Genomic DNA, 26,264 nt, shown 5'->3' with positions numbered 1-26,264 from the left:
ACCCAGGCCCTGTGATGGCATGGAGGTCATGGGGAGCAAAAAGAGAAGAGGAAAGTTCCCCACGAAGGGATCTGCTCTGGCCAAAGAAACCGTTCCTCACTTTCCTGATGCTGGGGGTACCTCCCATTCACCCAGCCACCCACAGGGTAGCACTACAGATACTGGGGGAGAAGCCAGTGAACAACCAGAGGGGAACTATTCCCCTAAAAGGGTGGCTCTGAGGTGCTCCACCGGGGTGATTCATCACTGTGCAAAGGGTGTGTCCAGAGGCTGAGGCTGAGCCGGGCTGCTGCTTGCCCCAGCTTGGAGATTTCTCAAATATGTAAAAGGTTATATTATGCTGGGCACTCAGTAGCCCTTCTGAAAACATGTTTTAAATACCTCCAGTGAGAAGGTGGGGAGAAAGGGAACCCTCTTGCACTGTTGGTGGGAATGTAGATTGATAGAGCCACTATGGAGAACAGTATGGAGGGTCCTGAAAAAACTAAAAATAGAACTACCATACGACCCAGCAATCCCATTACTGGGCATATACCCTGAGAAAACCATAATTCAAAAAGACACGTGCACCCCTGTTCATTACAGCACTATTTACAATAGCCAGGTCATGGAAGGAACCTAGACGACAGACAAATGGATAAAGAGGATGTGGTACATATATACAATGGAATATTACTCAGCCATAAAAAGGAACGAAATTGGCTCATTTGTAGAGACGTGGATGGATCTAGAGACTGTCATATAGAGTGAAGTGAGTCAGAAAGAGAAAAACAAATATCGTATGTTAACACATATATGTGGAATCTAGAAAAATGGTACAGGTGAACTGGTTTGCAGGGCAGAAATAGAGACACAGATGTAGAGAACAAACGTATGGACACCAAGGGGGGGGGAAGCGGCGGGGGGTGGTGGTGGTGGGATGAATTGGGAGATTGGGATTGATGTGTAGACACTGATGTGTATAAAATAGATAACTAATAAGAACCTGCTGCATAGAAAATACATAAAATAAAATTCAAAAATTCCAAAATAAATAAATAAACAACTCCAGTGTCCAGCTTCTTATGGGCTTGACCTGGAACACAACCATGGGGAGTGTTCTTTCCAAAATGCAAACCAAACGAAGTCGCTTTGCTACTCAGAACCTTTGGTGGCTCTACTTTTAGGATGAAATCGAAGCTTAGCCTGGCAGATGCTCCCCCTGTTTACCTCTGCCTTGTTTTTCTTTGTATGCTGGACATCTCCCACTAATTTCTACCCCCGAAACACGCGACGACACTCATACCTGATTACCTCTGTATGTAATTTCATTCATTCATTGAACAAACATTAAGCAGATACTGGATTCATCTATGTCAGCTGCTACGATACAATGTTGAATGACAGGGACTTGCTGTCTTCAAAGACCATAGCTGTTGAGTGCAGGAGTTCCCATACCCTGCAGCACATCAGAATCACCCTCGGGGCTTCTTAAAAGCACAGAGGTATCCTGGGATGGGAAGAGATGGGAAGGAATCAGCAAGCAAAAACGTTACAAAAGGAAGTGGGAGCTGAATTCTAATTTCTTCTGATTACCTTCCTGGGAATCAATAGGATAAGTGGGGAAAACTGGGTTTTCGAGCCAAAAAACTGGTTCAGAACTCAGGCATCTGTATATTCTGACCAGCTGGGACATTCCACCTTTACACCTGTTGCCTGGTGAAAGTCCTAAGAGTCTCCCCTTGCACCCTCAAAAGTGTCCTGGTTTGGATAATAAATTATATGGTCACCTTATTCTAAACTCAGCTTTACCCTTCCTACTCGTGAGAACTTGGGGAGATTTTTAAAACTCCCTGAGCCTCAGTCTCACGGTCTGTGCCCCAGGGTGAGCGATGGTGTGTTAAAAGGTGTAAGAAGTAAATGAGGTCATGGCTGCCAAGTGCCTGGGAGAGTTGGTGCCTTATTCACAGAAGCTGTTATTATTCTCTGCCTTGTAGGAAGTAGCCCTCATTTGCTCTGCATTGTTTCCTGACAAATGAAATGAGACCTTAAAGACAAGAACACATTTAGATGAAAAATAGAGCATTTATATTTGTGGAGAGAATGGACTTGAGTCAGCAAGACATTGCTCAGATAGTTGCTGGCTGGGATGGCAAAGCTATCTTGAGTATCTCTGTGACAATATTTAACCTTCAGCTCGACCTTCTAGAAAGTACGGCTGTACCATCCTCCTCGTTGGTTGAAATTTCTTATAGTGTTGGATCACATGCCTCCAGTGGGCCCAGATGTAGGCTATTTTGGCATCTGGGGCCAAGCAGAGTTGACAGAGAGACTGACACATTATCTGCTCCGGTGACCATCTGCTCAGTCCCACTCATGACTCATCAGATGGTGAGAAGGACCTGTCTGCACAGTGATTCACTGATGCCCACCAGGAAGCCCCCTTTTTAACGTCCTCTTTCTGAGCTCCTCCATTAGCATTTGAGGCCAAAGAGGACCCAGAGGAGAGGGAGGCAGAAAGATCTGCCAGCTGGATGGAGAGTGGTCTGACTAAGCAGCTGTGGGAGACAGGCAGAGAGAGAAGGAAATTCTGACACAGCTGGACCCCCTGGGTGGAAACTTACAAACAACCGGAAAAAAGAATGCTAATAAAAGCCCTCCAGAATGGCAAGTATTCATAATATTGCAGAGATCCTCAAAGGTTAAGGATCTCATCAAGGACAAAAAAGAAAGGCCAGAGCTTCACAGAAATCCAGAAATCTCTTTGGATGAGTTTGAATGAAGGAATAGCCACATAAGCAGATTGCTTAAAAGTCTAAGTATATCCATCGAAGATGAAGTAGATCAACATAGAGATGGTGTGTGGAGAGCCTAGAATAAAAAGCCAAGATGGGAATTACCCAGCCCTGTTCTAGAAAGACAGGTGCTACGGCTGGCAGCTATTCAAGTCTCTAGAATTATTCTGCATTCTCTGGTGTGGGTCTAAAAGAAGTGATTCCTTTTCCTAAAGTGTGGTGGGCCAAACGATTAAGGCATATACACAGAAAGAAAACTTATTTTAGTGGTTACGTATTCACTTATACCACTCGTAATATGGAATGCATCATACCACATGTTATTTTTCTTTGAACACAGTTAAGTCAAAGGATGCAAACTTCTTTCCCAGACACACCAAGCCTTGGAGCCCTTGCAATTCTCTCTGCCTGAAGTCTCCTCTGGCCAACCTTCACCCACCCAGCTTCTTCTTGCCTTGCAGGCCACAGTCCAATGCCTCTTTCACAGAGAGAGGACTTCCCCAACCACCGTGTCAAACATGGGTATCCCCTGGTGGTTCTTACTCCAGTCTGCTGTCTATTTCTTGTAAAGCACTTCCAGGGTCTTGTCCAGATCTCAGTTTACTTGTTTGTTATATGTCTCTATCTTCTAGAATGTAAGCTTCACAAGGGCAGGAACTCTTTTGACTTATGCTTGCCTCAATTCCCAGCATCTTACCATGGGATGACCTCCTAAACCATGGTCGAATTTATGACCAAGAGAGGGCCCTGCCAGCTACAAACTGGAGCTTGCCATCTACCTCTACAAGGATTAAATTATGAGCCGCTGCAGCTGCTGACTTTCAAAACCCCCTGAAAGGAGTTCAGGGTAGAGATCAGGAATGAGGCGCTCTGTGCTCTGGGAAAAACTGGCAGAACAGGTCTTCAGATAGTTACATATTTTCAGGAGAAGATTCTATGAGCCCAATTCTTGCATCTCGTCGTATCTAGAAAAAGCACTAAAATCTTCATGGTGACATCTGCTCCTCATAACTAGCAGCAGCGTTCTTCAAAAAATATGTGCTCGATTGCATGTACTCTCCCTTCACCAAAATCACATATATACAGACCTTCCCCCCTACCTCTTTGGAGCAGTTTCTGAGAGCTCTCTGAGATGCTGTCTCCTGAGCTACAGTCCTCATGTTGCCCCAAATAAAACTTAACTCACACACACATACACAAAATTCCCAGCATCTTGCCCATTGCTTGGCTCACAATAGATATTTAAGAAATATTTGTTGAATGAAGAGCCATCGAAATGAACTATGGCCTTAATAGTGACATTCTTGCATAGGAGAAAGAAGTCCGAGTTATGGCTAGGGCATGGCGAATTGTGTGCCACCCTGGATATGGCCGTGGGAGGATGTAAAATGTTTGGTGATAATTATACCCCTCTCCTCTCTGGCTGAGCCGCAGACCTGGGAGTTAAGTAGGGATAGACTGTTTGCCTTTTGGTGGTAAATATGGATGGGGGAACATGGCTTAGAACTGAGTCCAGAAGAGGCTAACTGCGCTTTCTCCTTCTGATGGGTTCACTCACCCAGCTGCAGCTCTAAAACTTCAGGCCTTCCTCCATCCTTCCCTACCCTCTTATCCCTCCATCACCCTGACTCAGGGTGAGGCCTGCTCCAGTGGGCTGACCTTTGGCAAAGGTAGGAGGCAAGAGAACACATGTGACTCTGAAGAGAGAGAAACAATGAGTAGCATGTCAGTGGCAGCCAGAGCCCCAATCCCAGCCTCAGCGGTCAGAAAAGCCATTCTTTCATGGAAAGAAGCAAGCCAGGGTAGAAGCTTTCTCTCCAAATTCTTCTGAAATTGTAGAAGTTCCTATGTGGAAATGGGTTAACACAGGAATGGCTGGAAAAGAGAATGGTTCTCCATAGAATCAATGTCATGGTCATGCATGTGTCTAGGTGAAAAGGGAAGTCAAGAACCACCATGAGCACCCATGAGCCTTTGGGTGTCATGGATTATGTCTTTAACTGTTACTTGGATACCACTGGCCCTAGTATTATCTCTGTGCCTAGAAAACTGTAGTGGTCAGTAAATGTGTGCTTAACAACGTGTGCTGAAAGAATGGAAGACTGTATGAGTGATTAAATGCACTACGAATTGAATAAAATATGCATTATACATTGGTCTCTTATGAATCTGGTTAATTTTAATCTAATCTTAATTCCTGATCACCTTAGGATATATACCCCAAAATTGAATTTACAAATATTCAAGGCAGGGAACCAGAACCTAGACAGCAGTGACCCTGCTAATTTCTGGCCTCATTGTAAACCCTCTTGGGACAACTTTTAGCTCCAAGCAGCCTGAATTAGAGTGAGTGGTCCACATCATTTGTGTTCAATGAATAAGCTATTTCTATGGGCTTCCCACCTCTTGAGCAGGGGTTCTTAACTTGGGTCCATGGATTCTACAAGGGTCAGGGGACATAATTCTGGGAGGGTGGGGGGACTGTGAGTTTGGAAGAGAAAAATATACAGCTTTATTTTCATTCACCTCTAACTGAAATTTGACATTTTCATTACTTGTGAATGTAGGCAACAAACCCCAGTGTATAAACAGTATCTGTGATTTTATCAACCACAGAAATCACAGATAATTTCCTATCATATGTCAGCTGTCGCAGGTACAGACAGACCTCACTTTATTGCACTTCACAGATACTGCATTTTTTTACAGACTGAAGTTTTGTGAAAACCCTGAGTTATCAGATGACCATTAGCATTTTTTTAGCAATAAAGTATTGTTTAATTAAGGTCTGTACTTTTTTTTTAAAGACATAATGCTATTGCACACTCAATAGACTACAGTATAGTATAAACATAACTTTTATATGCACCAGGAAACCAAAAATTCATGTGCTTCACTTTATTGTGATATTTGCTTTATCGCAGTTGTCTGGAACCAAACCTGCAATATCTCTAAGGTGTGCCTGTACTCATGTCTACTTCAAAGTCACCTTAGTTATTGGACCTCTCAGATCTTATTTAACACCTTCATAAATAAATGCATACTGTACTTGTGTAGCCAGGCCTCTAGGATGATCCTTTAAGATCCCATCTCCTGGTATCCACATGCTGATAATCCTCTCCCATGAGTGTGAGCTGAAACTAGTTACTTGCTTCTAATGAACAGAGTATGGCGAGAGTGATGGGATGCCACTTACAAGATGAGGTTATAAAAGATGGTGGCCTCCATCTTAATCCTACTTCTTCTCACTCATTCTCCTGCAGCAGCTGCCATGTTGTGAGTTGCTCTACAGAGAGAGGAAGTAAGGGTCACCTCTGGTCAACAGAGAGGAACTAAAGCCATCAGTTCAACCTCCCATGAGGAACCAAATCCTGCCAACAACCGCGTGAATGAGCTTGGGAAGCAGATCCGTCCCCAGTTGATCTTAAGATTACTGTGACCCTGGCCAACACCTGGATTGCAGCCTCATGAGAGATCCTGAACCAGAAGACCCAGCTAAGCCACGCCCAGATTCCTGACCCACAGAAACTGTGAGAAAATAGATGTCTGGTGGGTTTTTTTTTTTTTTTTTTTGTGGTACGCGGACCTCTCACTGTTGCGGCCTCTCCCGTTGCGGAGCACAGGCTCCGGACACGCAGGCTCAGCGGCCATGGCCCACGGGCCCAGCCGCTTCACGGCATGTGGGATCTTCCCAGACCGGGGCACGAACCCGTGTCCCCTGCATCGGCAGGTGGACTCTCAACCACTGTGCCACCAGGGAAGCCCATGTCTGTTGTTTTAATATGTGTTTGATGCTCAGTAATGGTAACAAATATAGTTATCTATCGACTGATAACTATATCTCCGTATAACTAGTCTTTTATGAGGAGGGGTCATAGGCTTCACCAATCTGCCAAGGTTGCTCATGCCACCCAGAGGTTAAGAGCCCCTGCCCTAGACTCTGTTTTAGAGAAGACATGGGTCCTGGAAGGGGCATTAGGCTGTAGCTTACATCTGAAGCCACATCCTTCTGACCTTGGAGGTAGTGAACGGAAGGAGAAAGGAGAACCAGGGTGGGTGGGGTTTGGTTCAGCTGATAGGGCATCACAGGTTGGAGCAGATGTTCATCAAGACAGCAAGAGAGGGCTTCCCTGGTGGCGCAGTGGTTGAGAGTCCGCCTGCCGATGCAGGGGACACAGGATCGTGCCCTGGTCCAGGAGGATCCCACATGCCGTGGAGCGGCTGGGCCCGTGAGCCATGGCCACTGAGCCTGCGCATCTGGAGCCTGTGCTCCACAATGGGAGAGGCCACAACAGTGAGAGACCCATGTACCGCAAAAAAAAATAAGAAAATAAAAATAAATGAAAAATTAAAAAAGACAGCAAGAGATGCCAAAGGGAGCCGAGAGAGCAGAGAACCCACATGGCAAGTTTGCGCCCAAAGTCGGAAGGGTGACAGAACAAAGGGCAGACGGAGAAGCCGGGGCGGAGCCAGGTGTGTTAGACCTTGCGAAAACAGAGCTGGCCTGACTGTGCAATGCGGGAGTCCCCAGGGAACGCTGTGTCCCGAGGTGCTTTGGTCTCGTGTTTTTAAAAGGCAAGGCCAACCAAGAAAATACAGTGTCGTCTCTCACTGAGAGTGGTAGTCCCATGCTATGTGACTGACATTTGCACACTACTCTCCTGCATGGTTACCAAAGCCTGCCTGTTTTCTAGATGGTAAACTCCTCGAGGGCAGGACCCCCATGTCCTTGTTTCCTTTGTACCCCAGAGATCGATCACAATATAACTTTGCATGAATGAAACATCTGCTAAGGGACAGCGCTGGGCCCGGGAACCAGAGATGAATTGGGTTCTATCTCTGTCTCAAGTTGTTCATAGTCGAAAGAGGAAGCCAGATAAATACAGACATTGACATTAGAAAGCCCTAACTCAAATATGAGCTGCACTTCTGACCAGGTTTGGTGGCTCTCCAGGCCTTGGAAGGGAGTGACACTCATTTCCCTAATTTGTGGAACATGAAATGAGATGATATGTTTAAATTGCCCCACACAAGGCCTGACAGGTCACAGGAACCTATACCTTGCTTCCTATTCTCATACTGCTTCCAGTCTTCTGGTCTCAAGGTCTCGAGGGTTTGTGTGAGATCTGATTCCTGCGTGGGAGCTGTGGCCGACTTCCGAAGGTGGGCTCCTCTCCCAACAGGCTTCCTTTCTCACTGCCAGATGCTATTAAGCCACGTGCCATGTTCTGTGAGTTCTCGGAGGCAGGGGCCATGTGGAATTCATTTTCGTCACTCCAGCAAGTAAAAGAGTGCTGCCTCCCAACAGGGCCTGTTCAGCACATGTTTGATAGCTGATTAAAAGGATAAAAGAGAAATCCTCGAAAACCCTCCAAAATGCTCTGCAAGAAAGGCCATCATGGGGCTTCCCTGGTGGCGCAGTGGTTGAGAGTCCACCTGCCGATGTAGGGGACACGGGTTCATGCCCCAGTCCGGGAAGATGCCACATGCCGCGGAGTGGCTGGGCCCATGAGCCATGGCCGCTGAGCCTGCGTCCGGAGCCTGTGCTCCGCAACGGGAGAGCCCACAACAGTGAGAGGCCCGCGTACCGCATAAAAAAATAAAATAAAATAAAAAGAAAGGTCATCATGAACTGGGGAGTAGGGGCTTTGACCTGGATCTTAAAAGTGCGGAGGACTCAGATGAGTGGAAGGAAGCTGGTGGTGGTAGAAGGAAGACACGGAAGGCTGCACACCAGCCTTAGAACAGCGGTCGCCTCTGGGCAGGAAGGAGAGGCATGTGATGGGGGCGGGGAGAGGGCCACAAAGGGAACTTCAGTGGCCTCTACCAAGTGTCATTTACAAAAACAAAACAAAGCATCAGAGGCAACTGTGGCAAATGCCAACATGTGTTAAATTGGAGTGATAGGTGCAAGGGTGACCATTCTATTCCCTGTGCATCTTGCTATGTTAGAAATAGTTCATGATAAGAGAGGAAGAGGAGGAATGGCATGGGCAAATGCAGAGAGATTGTGAGATTGTGACAAGTACCGAATAGGGAAGCCCTGAAGTAGAAGACTTCTTCCACAGACTCTATAGACATGGAGTGTCCCCATAGAGGGGAGGGAGCAAGTTGGAGCTGTCCTTGGTCCTGAACCAAAGCCACCCCCTTGGTCACTGCTTTTTCTGGTTATCCTAGAACACTGGGGTTTTCTGCCCAATTCCCCCAGTGCTCATAGGTTTCTTTGGTATCCTCCAACTTAATATTTTTAAGTTTGATTTTGCCCAGTTGCTGCAGAAACAGAAGTGTAAGAAAAGAACAGGGGTGTTTCTCAGCCTAACAATAGTGTCTACTATTTATCGAGTTCTCATGAGTGCCACCTTCCATGATAGTGGTTTCTGTATGTTGTCTCATATTGTTTTAATTATCCCCATCTTATAGATGAAGAAAAAGACACAGAATGGTTGAGGTCAGGTAGCCCATAAATGGCAGAGTTGAGATTAAAGCAGGTCGCATAAGTGTATGTCCCAGGAATTAGCTGATTACTCCTTGTGGCACATGCAAATAAGGCCTTAGCTTGGAGGAAAGTATCCCCAGGAAGTCACTGTCTCAGTACTTTCTAGACTTTTTCCATCTACAAAAGCAGGATCGTGGATTCCCTAAAAAGACAATGTAGGTGAAAGTATCCCATAAACTATCAAGTCCTCTACAAATGCTGGCAGCTCTCTCTCTCTGTTTGTTTTTGATAGTAGTGGTGATAGTGAGAATTATAAGCCTTCTGCAGATGTCAATAACGTAAACCATATTCTACTTCTATTGCTCAGGGAAGTAAGCCAAAGGAAAAAAAAAAAAAGAAGAGAGAGAGAGAAAGCCCCAAGATGGAGTGTGACCGATCTGGATGGATGGCCCCATTTTAACATGTATTAGCAGTGTGGTTGTGAGACAGTCATTTGATAGCCTCCCAGTCTCAGTTTTCTCCGCTAAGAAGTTGTTATGTCAATAAGGTTCCCTATTTCCCAGAGTGAAAAGGTAGCCTAGGATAACTATGATGACTCTATGAGGTGAGGGCAGCTATTATTATTTATTGACTGCCTGCTGCCTCATGCCAAACATTGTGCTAGGCATCTTATGCATATTAGCTTCAGTCTTCATAATGGCCCTAGGAAACTGATTATTATCTCCATTTCAAAGATGAGAAAACTGAGGTTCAATGAGCCCTTAATAGCCATCAGCTAAGTCAGATCCAATTTGATTCATCCATTACCAGATGGCACGTGAAGAGCTGGATGACAAGGACTGGTAGGTGGGAGGTGGCTCCACTCTTTAATTTTTCCAGAATCTAGGCAGATACTCCCATGAGCAGGTCCCACTCATAGCTGGAGCCTAGGGAGAGAAAGCCTCTCAAGACAATGCACAATTTACCAAAATACTAAATTCCAAATATGGTGGAATCCAATCTGGCTACCCTGATGCTCATTATAAATCAATTATACTCCAATAAAGATGTAAAAAAAAAAAAAAGCAGCTGCCACTGGCCCTCCTCTGCCTCTCCTTTCCCCTAGTCTCTGGATCTAAGGAAAACCTGCTCTCCAGGCTTGCGCGAGCCCTTGCAAGGGAGCTAGGCTCCCTCCTCCCCGCTCAGGAGCAGGGGAGGGAAAGGGAAGGAACTGTGCCAAAGGTCACAGTGTTCCCGGTCAGTGTGTTCCAGCTTTGAAGTCAGAATGCTGTCAGTGCCCAGGCAAGAAAACCGCTGCAGGCTGCTCCACCTGCCAGACCTCCAACAAGCTCCAGCTGGACCCCGGCCTCCACAGCAGCTGCACACTACAGGGAGGGCTGTGCTCACCAGAAATCCCTTTTCCAGCCCCGGCAGCATCCTTAGGAAACTGTGCCTGCAGAGACGGCCAAGCCATAAAGCACACAACAGCCTCACAAATGTGCCCAGGTACCTTGCTCCCATATCCTCTGAAAGTCAGCCACACATGACTCCATCACCAAATTCCACGGAGAGAATAAGCATTTCTACATTCTCCAGCTCTCTCCTCCTTCTCTCCCTTGACTCATAACTTCTCTTTAATTTGTTTAATCCTATACCCCCCAAAAAAGATTTACTATGTACCCACTATGTACCTGACATGGGTCAGGTAATGGTTAAGGTCTAGTTATGAAACCATAATTTTCCCTGTTCTTGTTAGAGTTTATAGAGGGAAGAAGACAAATGAAGGAATTAATTAACAAATTAAGACAAATGAAGGAATTAAAAAACAAATGAAGGAATTAACACAGAATTAAGAGTTGTGATCAGCACCATGAAGGAAGGAGAGGAAGGTGCTTTGGGAGAGAAGAGCCATAGGGCAACCTGAAAACTGGAGGTCAAGGAAGCACTCCTCAAGCAGGAAGGAAATGAAGTTGAGGACTGAAGGATCAGAAGGAGGCAGCCTTGTGAGGCTAGCTTGAGAGTGTGGTGAAGAGTTTATCTAAGTCACAGCATGTGCAAAGGTCCTGAGGCAGGAGAAAGAATGGCATGTTTGAGAAACTATAACAGTATAGCATAATGGGTAGGTGTGAATCCAAGATTAAACTGTGGGACCCTGAAGGATATACCTGAATTCTCTATACTCAGTTTTCTCAAGTAGCGTCAGGTAGGGATTCAGGGAGGAGACACATTTGAGCTGATTAGTCTGGGCAGATTAGAAGATGAAGAACCAGATGGAAAATGTTCCAAGTGAGAGGTACTTTAGCAGACATCCAAGGTCTCACAGTTAAAAGGAATGGAGCAGCAACTTGAACCCACACCTATTAACTTAAATGTGAATATTTTTCTAAGTTTCCTCCAGAATCATGGGGCATGGCAAACACTATGTGTGAATGGAGTGGCGCTAAACTACAGATACGATACTGTGCCTGTCTCCTCTTGTCAGTTACATGTTCCCTTGCCCTCCACACTTCACTTATAAAATTCAAGATCAAAGATAAAATGATTGAGAATTTCAAGATGGCAATGGAAGCACATTACACCAAGCATGGAGCTCGGCTGAGCACAGGGCCCTATATGACATCCCCTGGCTGGATACACATGAAGCCAGCCCTTCAAGAATGATACTCTAGGCAGTAGTCTTGACTATAAACATTTAATATGGCTAACTGTTTGGATTGTATGAAAAGATTTAACCTTTCCAGATGGAATTTTATCTTCCTAGAGATTTTTGCCCTGTAGTTTTTCATATCAAATGGGAGTAATGGGTATAGACTTGAAAGCCAGGGGAAAGTGCTCATGGTAGAGCTCACGCTGGCTTAGGTAGAGCCAGATTCAGAGCCCTCTCTCATCACTGAGTAGCTCAGTAACATTGGGCAGGTGGCTTAGCCTTCCAAAGTCTCAATTCCCCATATTGTAAAACAGGGGTAATGGCTACCATATCATAGAGGAGCTGCTAGAATTTAAAACAATCTGGGCCACGTCCCTGAATATAGGGACACAAAGTTAATGAGTGCTATTATTTTTTTATTAAAAAAACAAAAAAATAACCCCAAAAACTCAGGTCTCTGAACTTCAGATGTCCTGGTTACTCTTAGGACCCCAGACACTCCCCAAGCTGCTTGTCACCTGCAAACACATATCTGGCAGAAGAGGCAGATTTGTCCTATGAAGTAAAGTGAGGGGTTCAGTGGGTCCCTAACACAAGCAAACATGGTTCCAACTCCAACTCCATTCACTGCTTCACCCTGAGTGAATGACTTCACCTCTCAGGGTCTCAGTTATCTCATGGATAACGGGTAGAAGAGGGATGATGCCGGGACCTACTTCGGGGAGCTGTTGGGAGGATTGCGTGAGCTTTATGTGCCCATTAGCAGGCTGCTTGGAACAGAACAGTGCTCGGTCATTTATTCCACGCTGCAGTTTCCTGTCTGCAAAGCGGGGATACTGGTAGTCCCTACTGCATGAGGTTGTTTTCTGGAACAAATGAGAATGTCCATGTAAAGTGACTGACACGGTGCCTGGCACATAGTTAGGGCACAGTGAATGTGAACTGTGAACAGTGATAACAGGGGGTAGTTATCACATCACTGACGACAGTGGATAACTACCACAACTCTCTCTTCTACTCCTTCCCACTGCATGGGGTAGCTCTGATGATGCCCAAGAGCATCTGCTGGTCCAGTGTTCATTTTCAACGTTTGCTGATGCCACTTCGGCACCCCTCCCCCACCAGAAAATACAGTTTACCCAAGGACTAAGTCTATTTTTGTTTCTAAAGAAGGAAAACAGATGCACGTGCCAAAGCACAGACTTCTTCAAAACAAGACAGAGCCCGAGACAAGGTCATGGCCCTGGCTTTCAGAATTAGGAGGGAGGTGTACTTTCCAGTAACCTCCTGGTGGAAGATAATAACTGCATCTCTCAACCAGCAGTTATATGTCAAGGTCACTTGTCCTCATGTCTAGCACAGAGGGTCATAGGCTTCCCTATTTGAAGCTGGGAGATTATCTTGCTTCAAACAACATCGGAACATCAGCCTTTGTCCCTGTAACCTGGCGCCTTCCGCCCTCCTTCTGTAACAAGGAGCCGTTATGAACAGTTTGAGTGCCTTATGCAGGCCACAAGGTGACCACTGTCTGTGCACCTTTCAGATAAACCTCTTGTTTCTCCCAACCCAACTCAGGCTCACCTTGGTTAGCTTAGTTTTGCATTAAACAGACGCTTCTTATGCACCACGTGGCAAGCATACTGCTAGACACTCAGAGACGGACCGGTTGAGTGAGATGCAATCTGTTTTCTGTAAGCCAGACTTTAAAGAGCAGATTTCAATATAATGTGTTAAATGCTCTGAGAAAGAAGAAAAGGGAGCACCATGGAAACCCAGCAGAATAGAAGAGGGGCTTAGCCCTGTGTGGGTTCAGCGTACACTGGAGAAGGGATACCTGATCTAACCAAGAAAGGACATGGTTATTTTTCACCTGTTACTTTGCTAAGCCATTCACCTTACACACGTGGATGAAGCGACCCTTCCTCCAAACCCACTCATATTCTCTGGCAGCTCCTCCATCCCTCTCGCATCTTAGCACTCAGCACCTGGTTCCATAGGTACACATTTTATTGTCTAACTCCAGAATAGAAGCTCTACAGAGGCAGCGACCAGACCTGCCGTGTTCTCTGCTGTGGTCACAGCAATTAACATGGTGCCTGGCACACAGCAGACGCACAATCAACACTTAGCCCATTGAATAATACATCTTTTGATGACCTAGGCAATGGTGATACAACTTAGAAGAATATGCCTAAATAAGTGATTAACAATAGAAGTTGACAAATGTAAATACTAAATGAATGACAGACTGTAGAATGTTCATTTCGGTTCAGTTAAGCTCAATCCAGCAAATACTAACTGTGTCTTCTATGTGAAAGGAACATGCTATGAACAAGAGAGGATACAAAAATATATCAGAAAAAGGCACCCCTGCACTCAGCTTACTCAGTGTTATCCTAGAGGAGAGGATACAATTGCACAAAATAAAGATCAACATAAATTAGAGGCTGTGAAGATTCAAGCAGAGGGACATGAGGAAAGATTTCAGAAGATGATCAGAATGCATGTTAAGTAAAGCACTTCTTCCATGAGGGTTCAGAGGAGTGAGAAGACATCACTCCAGAAAGAGAGAATATCAGAAACAAATAAGAAGGAAGCTGGAACGTGACTGGTGCTTTTTAGAAAGTCCAGTTTGATAGTCGTGTAAAGACAGTGTTTGGGAGTACAAGGACCTTGGCCTCAAGTACTCAGTGACCCAACCAGCTCTTCCAGGAAGGTCCTACGTCCACAGTGCTGGAGCCTCATGACCCCAGACCTTGATAGCCATGCTGAAGCATTGATCCCTTTTATTTCTTGCAGCAGGGAAGTGGCACAATCAAAGCTATGTCTTAAGAACACTTATAGGCATCTGTGTACTGGATATACACTGCTTTTGTCTGCCCAAGACCTCTGCAACCTTGGAGGACCTTCCCCTCCTCTGTTGCAAATGGTCCTAATATAACTTCAATCAGAGTAGCCCACCCCAATCCCCAGGCTCAGGAGTGTACAAGGAGCCCCATCACAAAAACCAATCCCACTGCAATAAAGACTTGCCCAGTGGTGGCTGTATGACTCATTGGGGGCCATTAGCATCTTTTCCTGGACTGATGCACAGACATCAGGAAAGAGAAAGACATATAAGTGGGTAGGAAAATAAAACAGAGTTCCATTGAGGGGAGCCATACAGAGCTGGGAACAGCAATGGAAATGCACCTGAGATGCTAGGAGGAGAGTGAGTGAGCAAATATGGATGGATGCAGCAGAGATTTTAGGTAAAGCACAATGGGCCAGACACTCAAAGGAGGATGATGGATTCCTACTTTGGTGGACTTGGATGCCAGGCTTAGGGAACGACTCCTTCTCAAGTGGGCAATGAGGAACCATTAAAGGTTTCTGACAAAGGAGAAGGACTTCCACTCTCTGCCTCAGCAGATCACAATTGTATTCTTCAGAAAAGTGTGGTGAAGTGGAAATAAGCATAAGCTGGGATTCAGGCAGTCCGTTCCAATCCTGGCTCCACTCTTTCTGTGTAATCTTGGGCAACCACACCAAAAGGGTGAGAGCAAGGAAGAAAATCAGAACTGCATCAGGAGGTGCCCCATCTCCCACAGGGGGTAATCTAGAATAGGGGTTGGCAAACTACTTTATCTTTGTAAACCAAGTTGTACACGCTGTCCATTTACACATGGTCTTGCACGCAACAGTGGCAAGACCAGTCACAGTGACAGAGACTATATGACTGGCAAAGTCTAAGATGAGCACAAGCTGGTCCTTTACAGGAAATGTCTGCTGCCCCTGCTCTAGAGTCTTACGGAATAAAACTTGATGTAACAGGATGGGCAATGGGCAGGAGGAGAGACAAAATAAAAACCACTTCTTGATACACACATAACAACTTAGGAAGGAGGGAAAGCTAATGGGATTGGCAATTCTTCCCAGACTTAGGGGAAAAAATTATTTTCTCCTGACAGATAGACAATGGCAGTTTTATTGAGAGATAAAGAGGGCTGAGATAAAAATGGAGAAATGCAGACGAGAGAACTGGGTAAACTGAAGGCACTGCAAGAGCCATGGAGACACGTGAAGAGAAACAGAGACATAGAGGAGAGAGCCAGGCAGAAGGAAGGCACGAAGGAAAACACCTATGATGAGAGATGGGAGCTTTAATATATATACAAATTATACTTAAATATTTAAATATTATAGGTACATTTATCTATATGAATATGTATGTTCATTTATATAATGTAATTTATATTTATATAATTTATTTATATATTTGTATACGTATGCACATCTGTATCTATATCTCTATATATTCTGATACTTATCTATAGATAAATAAGTATATTTATCTATAAACAGATAAATATAGATATCAGCATAGGTAGACAGATAAATAGATCAGCATGTGTGTGTGTGTGTGTGTGTGTGTGTGTGTGTGTGTGTGTGTGTGTGTGTGTGTGTGTGTGTGGAGAGAGAGAGAGAGAGATGCTGGTAACTCCTCTCTGGGGTTTTGGCAGAGTGTCAAAAAAATTACCTTAACACAAAGAAAACTTCTTGGATAGAAACATCAAAAACTCATTTCTTCATTCCAAACTGTCCTGCAATAGATAATCAGGATGTATTGACCCAAAGGGTAACCATGTTGACAGAGACGGAGACAGAATCAATACAACGTTTCCATGGCAAAGTTTGCAGAACATGGAGGTAAATAAGAGTGTGTTTTCTGCACGCTTTTATCAGAAATATCTGCTTCAGGTTTACGAGGCTTCCTTCCCAGTCTGTCTCTTTCTGAGCATATAAAATGTGCTTTTAGGGCATGTCTTTACTGATTGCAAATATCACAAATGGGAGTAATGAGATTTCTAAGTTCCCCCCCAACCTCCAAAAAACAAAGCTATTTAATGATTTTAGAGACAGGAAGAGGGGCCTATTATCCTTGAGAAGAGAACTCCAGTCAGTCTCAGAAAGAGTCACAATTCCTTTCACAGCACACACCGTCACCCAAGACAACAATCTGATAACCGAATGGTATCAAAAGCCTTGACAGAGCTAGAGGAGAGGGCTCAGGATAAAGGGAAAGAGAGGGAGATACAGGGGGTCCTTCTGTGCCACTCACTACTCTTGCTCTGGAATGACCCATAGCGCCTGGCATGGACGCAGACCGACCAGGATTTGAATTCCAAATCTGACACGCAGGAGCTGTTCGATCATGGGCAAGAAGTTCCTTAAACTCTCTTGGCCTTAGTTTCATTTGTGGAAGTACAAATAGTTTCCTATAGTTGGAATAAGCAGCGCTTGTGGGAACTTCGCAGGAGACAGTGGGGATGGTAATGCAAATACAAAATAATAATAATAACAATAACCATCATTTACTGAGTGTATCCTTTGTGTCAAAAGCTGTTTTAAATGCCTTTAAATGACTCATTTTATTCTCGCAACAAACTTAAGAAGTGAATTATTACTGTCATTAGCTCCCTTAGAAAACTGAGACTCAGAAAGGTTAAAGTGAAAAGGCCAAAAGTAGAATCCAGAAAGCCCAATTTCAGGGTCTGTACTATTATCTGCTGTCTCTACAATGAGGTTGGAAAAATAAGTAGGAGTTAGATCATTGCATTAATTTCCTAGGACTGTCATAACAAATTACTACACATAGAGTGGCTTAAAATAACAGAAACGTATACCGTCACAGTCTGGAGTCCAGAAGTCTGAAGTCAAGGTGTTGGCAGGGCCCTGCTACCTTTGGAGGGTCTAGTGGAGGATCCGTCCTTGCCTCTTCCAAGTTCTGGTGGCTCCTGGCAATCCTTCACTTCCTTGTCTTTATAGGTGCACCACTCCAATCTCTGTTTCCATCTTCATCTATTCTGTGTCTCTGTGTGTTCTCACCTCTTCCTGTAAGGACAGCAGCCATTGGATTTAGAGACCTCAACGAATTACATCTGCAAAGACCCTATTTCAAAATAAGCTCACATTCTGAGGGTTCAGGCTGACATAAATTTTAAGGGGACACTATTCACCCCACTGTAATCATGAAGCCCATCAGTTCTAATCTTATCTCGTAGAGGCTTAAAGTGACAACAAATTATTATTATTTAGTCAGGGTTCCTTGGGTTATAAGTGACAGAAACTCAACTCAAATTGGCATAAGCATAAAAGGAATTTATGGGCTCAGGTAACTAAGATGTTTAGGTATAAACTTCAGGTATAAAAAAGGTCAGACATATCTACTTTCAGGAGGCCAGATGAATGCCTTATCTCATCTCTCACGTCTAATTTCTCTTGTGTTGCTTTCTCTGAAGCAGACTCTTCCCAAGAGATGTCAAGGTGGCTTCCATAGCTACAGAAATAGGATTGAAAGGACAAATGGCCAGGTCCACATTTTTATTTTATTTTATATTTTTATCTGCAGTTATTAGTAGTGCAAAGTTAGTAAAGATTATATTCTATCTTCTCATCAATTCCAGATGAAGGACATCTTTTTCCCTAAGTTTCTAACAAAAGTCTAGGGAATGAATCACAGTGGACCAATGTGGATCACATTACATTCTTTAATCATTGTATTCAGAGGAGGGGATATTCTAATTAGCCTGTATACGTGCCCACCTCACTCAGTCACCACTCCTGTGGTTGATTCCAGGATGGTCCCCCAAGGAAAAATTGGGATATTGGATCAGAAGGTAGGGTAGGTACTGGATAGGCAAAAACAATACATTCCAATCATAGATTCAAAAGAGGAGAGTGACAGAGTTGAATAAACTTGAGTTTGCAAAAGAAAGCATACAGGTGTTTCCTATTATGTTCAAACTTGCGTCTCTAAATCAATGTGTTGCAAAGCAAATGGCACCTGAACTTATATAGCACAATGGTCAACATGTTACTCAGCATTGAACTATCAAAGTTCCTCTAGGCTCATCTACACATCGCCCCAGTAAGACTGACTTCTCCTTGCAGGCAAGGATTACGATCATTATTGTCTCTTTGTCTACTCCAGCTCAATTGCATATAGAGCCCTAACCTCCAGAGCTTACATTTTACCTGGGGGCATAGCCTCTATGACTTACACAGGAGACAAAGAGAAATGAAATGAGACCAAAGTCCAAAGAAGGGACTCAGCCTAGTAAGATGTCTGAACTAGACAAACACTTCACCCCACCCTGCACATCTTAAATTTTTCCCAGAGTCAAATCCAATTAGAAGAAATGGCACAGGAATGGAATGGTCACATGATTCTTCCCGTAGATAACTATTATAAAAACCTGATTTAAAAACAAACAAACAACAACAACAAAAAACTATTTAAAGGCTTTGGAAAGCATCCAAAAGCAGAAGCCAGAGAAGAGTTTAATTTTGGAAAAAACACAACTGTAAGGGGAAAGAATTGGAATTTGTGGATTTCTGACCCGTAGGTGCTCCACAACCCTCAGGGCTACAACTGTGAAAACCCGAAGCCTCTGTGACCCAAGGTGCCAGAGATCAGAATATAGGGCTAGGAAAGCAGGTGAAAATTTAAAGAGGAATTCCTGGCAATGAGAGAACCACAGAAGTAATGAGATGCAAATACTGAGTGTAATCTCAGCCCAAATCCCTGACACTAAACTCTGCATTTACAGAGGAGATTCAGAGGGGCCAGGAAAGAGGGTGAAGAGATCAGGAGGAAGCCTACTCTTTAAAGGTAGAGCTGCAACGGGTGAGATCTGTGGGTTTTCTGGGGTGTTTTGTTCTGTTCTTTAACTCCGTCTATGCCCAATTTTGCACAGCTTGGGTAGCAGAAAACTAAAGTTTTATGGGTTTGACATGGCAGGAAATAGAACCCGAGATTAGCAGACAAACTAGAAAGTAGGGGAGAATCATAGAAGAAAAAAATAACTACTGAAAGTGTGAGTCCCATTGCTGCCCAAATTCTTGGCAAATATCCAACTTACACAGGCACCTGGGAGACCCCCAGAGAGCCACACTAAAAGAGCAGCAGTGGGAAGCCATAAGAATAGAGCAAAAATATCAGGTGCTACATACCTTTGAATCCAGGCAGGTTGAGTTCTTACTATAACAAAAATCCAATAATCCTCAGAAAAAGACAACATAATACAGATTTACTATTATGTATTATCTACAATGTCCAATTTCCAACCAAAAATTACTACATGTGCAAAGAAATAGAAAAGAGGAATGCCTACTCAGGAGAAAAAGTCAGGCAATACAAAATGTCATTGCATGGGAAAGGATGTTGTAATTATCAGACAAAATTTCAAAATAAGGTATTAATGAAGGAGCAGATAAAGAATGAAGAAAACAACCAGCAAATATGTAATAGAAAGATCAATAGAAACTCTCCAATCCACGCAACAGAGATTTAAAATACTGAGGAAAAGTAACCAGAAACTCAGAGACCTGTGAGATGATGTCAAGCATGATCCAACACGTGTGTAATTAGAATCCAAGAAGAAGTAAAAGATAGAAGGGGGAAGAAACTGATTTGAATAAATTATGGCCCCAAACTTTTCAAACTGGGTACAAATAGGGTAGGGGAGTAGGCCTTCTCTATATAAACTCAGATCTCCATCAGGATGGAATTAGCCTCAGGAACATTTGACTCAAAGGCTCACAGCTAAAGGATAATCTTTTAGGTCATGGCCACTGCTTTCCGAGGGAAAAGCAATCTGGGAGTCAGAAAAATCTAACTTTGAAAGCTCAAGTCATGCCTTTTACCTGTTATGTGACACTGGTTGAGTTAGTTTATGTCTCTAATCCGTAATTTCCTCACCTGAAATATGGAGGTCATACTATGCAGGACATCTTGCCATACTGCCCTGAAGTAGCATATGTGAAACATATATAGTTTAGTAATTTTTTTACTAATATATTTTATCTCTCCCACCAGAATATAGATTCCAGGAATGTGGGGCCTTTTTTGTCTGATTGCTCACTTTTATATCCCCAGAACCTAGAACAGTGGCCAAGGTATGATAGGTACCCAATAAACATTGGCTGGAAAGAGACATGCATGACTTTATCACAATGAATGAATTTCCAACAGAGAGTCTGGTTAGTGTAGACACTCCATGAATGTTATTTTCCTGCCCTGTTTTCCTTTCCTCCCACATTCCAGGAAAGGCATCTGCCAGTTACTGTGAGACTAAGTTCACAGCTCTGGACCCATTCTCATCCCAGTCAAAATAACATGATTATTTGGCTGAGCGAGACAGGAAATGACCAATAGCCACAACTAATGACACAGTCCCTGGCAAGGGAGACAAAAGAACAGCTTCTGTGCAGTGTGAGCAGCAAGGAGCCACAGGAATGTGAGACAGAAACATTTTTTAATGATTATTTTTACTAAACTGATACAGCTTGCCTTCCAGTTATTCTTTGATAAAACTGACACTCAACTTATACAACTCAAATGTGATTTAGTCAGCCTGAATTCTCCTCGCTTCTATACCTACTCCTTCTGGGGAAAGGGATAAGTCATACTCAACAAAGGAGAGAATTCGAGTTCCTCATCTTTAGGGTGTCACAGAACTTTTCCAGGACCTGATGAATATTATGGATCCTCTACCCAGAAAAAAATACACATACAACGTTTTGCATACATTTTTAGGGGGTTGAAGGACCCCATCCTTCAGATTCGTGAACCATGTGGTCTGAAGCAAAGTGCTCCATTTTACAGATGAAAATACCAGGGTGCAGAGAGGAAAAAAAATCTAGCCCAAGGTCACGTAATAAGGTCACTTATAAGAAATAGCTACAAACCGACCCCCCCCCCGTAGCTTCTAATATCAAGACCAATGTAATTTTCATTACTTAATAACTTTTGATTTTTCATAAGCAGCCAAAATATCTGTAATCATCTCTGATGAGTCAGGTGTGTGACTCAGCTTGTTAATATCCATTTTGGTGGGGAAGGTATGAGTAGAAAAGAATGACATTAGGGTTTGTACCTGAGAAGAATGCAGATTTAAATCTTGACCCTCCTCTTAACTGTGTGATCTTGACTCATTACTGAGCATTTCTGAGATCGTGTTTCTCTTGTCTGGAAAATGGAAGTTAAGAGAACCTACTTCACAGGGCTGTTGTCAAGATTAAATATGATAATGCTTGTAAAGCATTAGCTGTTGTCAGTAGTAGTAGTACTTTTATAATTTTAAAGCAGTTTTCAAAATGGAAGTACAAAATATTTTGAGTGATGACAACATCATAGGGATAAGTGTCCAGTTATCTACAGTATAACTAGTCAGTTCATACAAGCACTAATCTCATAATATTCAATAGAAAGAGAATGTTTCCATCAGGATAGGCTGTTATCTCCTGAACCAAATCATCTTCCAAGGCTCGAAGGCTTGCAACAATAGAGATTTACTTCTTAGTCACATGACTTGCCCACCAGAAGTTCCACGGTGCGTCTATTCCGGGGCCCCGTTGTGGAGCAGATTCTATCTAGAACATAGTTGGGCATCAGGTCAGAAGGGAAAGAAATACATGACAAACCACACGCTGTCTTCTGCCTAGTAGCAACACATACCACTTCCACTCACACGTCACTGGCCAGAGCAAAGCCACAGGGCCAGCCTATATATTCATGGGGTATAATCCCACCTCCATTATGGTTTACAAATCCCAATTTGTGAACCATAATGCAATCTACCTTGGTCGATGGGAGCTGGTCTCTGCAGCGACTGTCCTAAGTAATGAAATGTGACTATGGAGCTGAAATACTCAAGTCTAATCAAAATGACCAGGTGAGAAAAAAACCAAAAGAGTCCTCAGAGGACATAGAAGAAAAGCCAAAACCAAATCAAAATGGTCCCAACTAGGCAAATGTGAAAGAAGTTGTTTAGTAAAAAGACGATAGTCCGCATGGAGGCTAGAAAAGGGGGGCGGGGTAGGGCAGTGTAAACCATGAATGTCACCATCACTGCTCGGGAGAGAAGGTTCTAGTCATTTGGCAAGAGTTATCTTGGTGTGCTTGGCACGCACGTTTTTGCCGTGGTGGTACCTGTAAATGGGGTCATAATAATACATATCTCTCAGAGTGTTCATGGGAATCATTCAGTGAAATAATGATTGTGATGTACTTAACACAGTGCTTGGTTCTTGTGCTCATTAAATGCTAGCTGATAGGGATAGAGATAGAGATAGAGACACAGACATAGATATATTTCCCATCATATTTGGAGTCTGGACCCTGCAAGACTGTGAGCCTCTGTCCCCAGCTGACCCTGGTGCTGCCTTCTGTCACAAGGTGGTCTGGCCTGGAGCCCTGACATCTATATTGTGCTTTAACATTTGCAAAGTACATTCTCATCCATTTTATTCCCATTTATCCCTACAAGTCCACACAGCCTGTAAGTGCAAAGTCCCCCAGGCTGTAAGTGGCAGAGCCAGACTCCAATGCCGATTTCATCTGAGGCCTTTGGGCTCCAAATTCTGTGCTCTTTCTCGGAGGAAATTCTGCCACATCCTTTGATCTCTGTTTCTCTCTCTCTCTCTCTCCTCACCCTCTCTCTCTGCCATAGTTACTTCAAAGGGACAATAGTTGAAGAATAATGATACTCAGCCATCCTATTTTTCATTCAGGATGTGCATCTCCCTCTTAACACTCCAGTGTGTCTGACCCAAGTGTGACTGGCTTTGGGTGGTTTGGGTCCCAGTTCTGGGCTCCATATGCCCTGGCACAGAAGGCTGGGCTTGCTTCTCATTGTAACAAGGTTGCACTAATTAGCTGCATTTGATTTTGCATATGGAGAGTAAATGCAAATGAATGCAAAGCAGTATGCAAATCAGCAACATCCTGGCTCCCCAAAAGAAAGAGCCTGTGCTACTGATGTCATGACAATGTATATTAATAGTCCATCCCACCAAGACATGCTGTTTTTTCAAAAGGGGCAGGCATTTGGGTTTTTCTTTTGGGGAGGAACAGTAGTGACTTTATATTGAATTCCAAGTTTATGATCCTTGACAAAAAGTCTATTGGCCACAGTGCTATGTTCTCTATAGAAGATTCTTGTAGGCAATGGTGTTTGTTGGAAAGAGGCACAGGCTTGGGAATTGAGCCATATAGATTGTGATTCAAAGTCCTGTTCTTTGCCTGGTCTGAGACCTGAGTCTCAGTCTCCCCAGCTGTACAATGGGGTTAACCAACCTACTACCTACAGAGCTGTCGGTGAGGACAAAATGAGACAAGAGGCGCCTGACACACAGTAGGTGCTCAGTAAGTGCTCATTCCCTTGTTCACACTCATTCCTTCCTCCTTCGGAAGACTAAATTGGCAAATAGAAGAAGTAAAGAGGGCTCGTCTTCTAATCCTTGCTTGCCCTGCATTGCTTGCCATCCCATTTCATGATCTTTCTAGTACAAAGCTGTATCACAGACCAATCATTTTTAACAAAGACCCTATGACCTCTTAGAGTCCTCCAAACATGAGTAGATGACTCTGTCCTGTGCCCCAAAGTACCATCTCCTGGAAACAATAGCAGCTATTCTTACAAAGCTGGTGAATTCCTCCACTTTCTAGATCTAGTTCAAGCATCTCTGTATCCTGGAAGCCTTTCATGGGGTCCCTGAGAGACTAGGGGCTCCCGTCTGTGCCCCCAGAATGTCCTGTGTCCCCTCCACGGCTATGTTCTATTACTGCAGCTTGCTTACCTTTTACCCTAAATACACTGGTTGTTTCTCACGATGGGGACTATTTCTGAATCATCTTTGCATCCTTAGCCCATGGAACAGGGCCTGGCAAAGAGAAGATGCACAGTATGTGTGGGAGGGAGAGGGAGAGGGAAGGCGCGGGGTAGGAAGGATAAAAGGGAAGAAGCATCACCACATATTTAGCTGGAGCCAAGCACACACACACACATGCAGTTACTCCTAACGAAATCCTGATTAAAATCAGGCGAATTCGGGAAATGCATGAACACCTGAGCTTGAGTTCCCTGCCACCAAGTCCTATCCCAGAGCAAAACGAGGCCACAGGGACACAAATCTGCTCTCAGGCAAAGACCTCACTCCCACGCAGGCGGTGTGGGGATAGAGGGGCTTCTGTTTAGGGCACTGAGCCTCCCAAACCAACCTCATCCACTCAGCTGAGCATCTGAGTGTTCTCCTATATGTTAAGGATTCATATTCTGTAACTGGACCCTCCAGCCGGATGCAAAATAAGTGGTGGCTCTTGATCAAACTGCCTGAGGCCCACCCATGGGGAGCGTGCACGTGCACACACACACACGCCATTGCCATGTGCACACGTAGGGGTGCTTATGTGTACACAGACCTACGTTCATACTATGCATGTGTACATGCACACAGACTCTCGTGTGTATGCACAGACTCACCTTCACACTATCCGTTCACAGACACACGCACACAGACACATGTAGGTGTGCTCATGTGTGTGCTCATGTGTGTGCTCAGAGGCACATATTTAGAGCTCCTTACAGGCAAGAGACACACACCCTGAGACTAGCTTTATCTTCCTCTTCCATTCCAAACACCCAGGCACAGCTCTTGATGGTTACTGGCACTTCTGAAACTCCGCAGAAACGACAAAAGCAGCCCCAGAGCGCCCCACCTGCTCTACCTGCCCAAGTCCATGGCTTTCGGCCTCTTAGGGCTCCACCCCCAGGAGGCCCCCGTCCCCCTTTGAAGGCTCTTAATAAATAAACTTCAGGGCCAAAAGGCAGAGGTGTCAGCTGAGTGATCTGGGTGACCAACAGGAAGGAATCTATTTGCCACCCTCACCAGCATTTTTTCACGCTGGCTCTGGGGAGGCTGAGTCTCACTTTGCAAGTGAAGAAACTGAGAGATGCAGTGAGACTCCTGGGGCCACCAGCAACATCCTCCCGGGACCTGGGGCCAGCCTTGCTCCCCGGCTCTGAGCTCTTTGCAAAATAAGCTCTTAGGAAGACAACAATCCAAAGATCTAGGGTGAAATTTCTCAGCCCCAGAGGCTTCTGAGAACCTCTCCACAGGAGCATCAGGGAAGGACACACACTGCCCTCCCCTGCGGGGAGAATAAAGGCTATCGTTCCGCCCTGTGGCTGGCAGGAAGCTCAGTGGAAGGAGGAAAGGGTAGAGGAGATTGGGGAGCAAATGAAGGAGAAAGAGAAGGAAAGGGAGAAACAGAGAGAAAGAGGGAAAGACGGGAGGAAGGGTAGGCAAGCGGGCAATTTACCTTAGAGGGAAGAGTGGGCTCTCCATGGAAACAAAAGTGCCTGTGTGTCTTAAGGTGCCACTAAAGAGGAAGACTGTAAATTTTCCACCCAGGAGGCAGGGATGAGTGCCGGGCTTTGACAGCTGAATTCGAAAAACATTCCTATCCATCACCATAGATCCCGGCTCCCACCTAGGCCAGGTGCTGTGGGGACGATTAATGGCAGGTCTCACATACCCTATTTTATCTTAAACATTCCTTTTAGACAAATAATATTCTGGGATAATTTTATCTCTTCCTCCA

General features: G+C 44.4%; 1 long non-coding RNA gene across 2 annotated transcripts in view; it reads right to left on the bottom strand.

Moving 5' to 3' along the window:
- The window catches only part of LOC307065659, a 345,545-nt gene that overhangs the window by 57,098 nt on the left and 262,183 nt on the right, over positions 1 to 26,264 (bottom strand). For both annotated transcript variants that reach the window (XR_013811344.1, XR_013811345.1), the window contains exon 5: positions 17,503 to 17,710. This is a non-coding gene — a long non-coding RNA (uncharacterized lncRNA). The remainder of the gene's footprint in view (positions 1 to 17,502; positions 17,711 to 26,264) is intronic.

The sequence above is a fragment of the Hyperoodon ampullatus genome, assembly GCF_949752795.1.
Source record: "Hyperoodon ampullatus genome assembly, chromosome: 17".
Lineage (NCBI taxonomy): Eukaryota > Metazoa > Chordata > Mammalia > Artiodactyla > Ziphiidae > Hyperoodon > Hyperoodon ampullatus.
This window is presented reverse-complemented; position numbering and strand designations above follow the sequence as displayed.